The sequence below is a fragment of the Terrapene carolina genome, unplaced genomic scaffold (genome assembly GCF_002925995.2).
Source record: "Terrapene carolina triunguis isolate 2854851 unplaced genomic scaffold, T_m_triunguis-2.0 Scaffold58, whole genome shotgun sequence".
In the NCBI taxonomy this organism is placed as follows: domain Eukaryota; kingdom Metazoa; phylum Chordata; order Testudines; family Emydidae; genus Terrapene; species Terrapene triunguis.
In genome coordinates, this window is record NW_020664409.1 from 41,084,512 (window position 1) to 41,085,104 (window position 593).

Consider the following 593-nt stretch of genomic DNA (forward strand, 5'->3'; position numbering starts at 1 on the left):
TGAGAGCTTAGCAGAGGTAAAATTAAACAGTTGGTAATGTTAAATAAGATGATACAGTGGGTTTCAAAAGGGGAAGCACACAACATACTGCAACAAAATTATCTCTGAAAATTGTTACTAATGGCCAAATAAATGCAAGAGTGCCTTTGTTCAATTCTTTCTAAGCATGCTTTCTGGTCAAAGCATCTCTTCAAAAGTAGTTAAATATTTTAAAATTTATTCATCATAACCTAGATATTATGAATGATAGCTTTCTCTCTCTCTCTACCTCTGATTAGCACAACAGTTATCTTCTACTAGGTGAAATATTTGCTTATTCCAGGTTTGCTGCTGATTCTAAAAGGTACTCTTTCTGTGTTACTGCGTAGGCAAAAGAAAAATATGAATTTCTAGCTAAGTAATTTGCTGCAAACAATTATTTTAACAAAATATGTTTTCCGTCTATAGACTCTACAGTTTGATTGGGTACTACAATAAACGGGACCAAAATAGGGGCTCAAATTTTCTGGAGGGTCTTTGCCAGGCCAAAAGTTGTTCACTCACCATGCTTTTTTTTTTTTTTTTTTTTTTTTTTTTTTTTTTTTTTTTTTTTT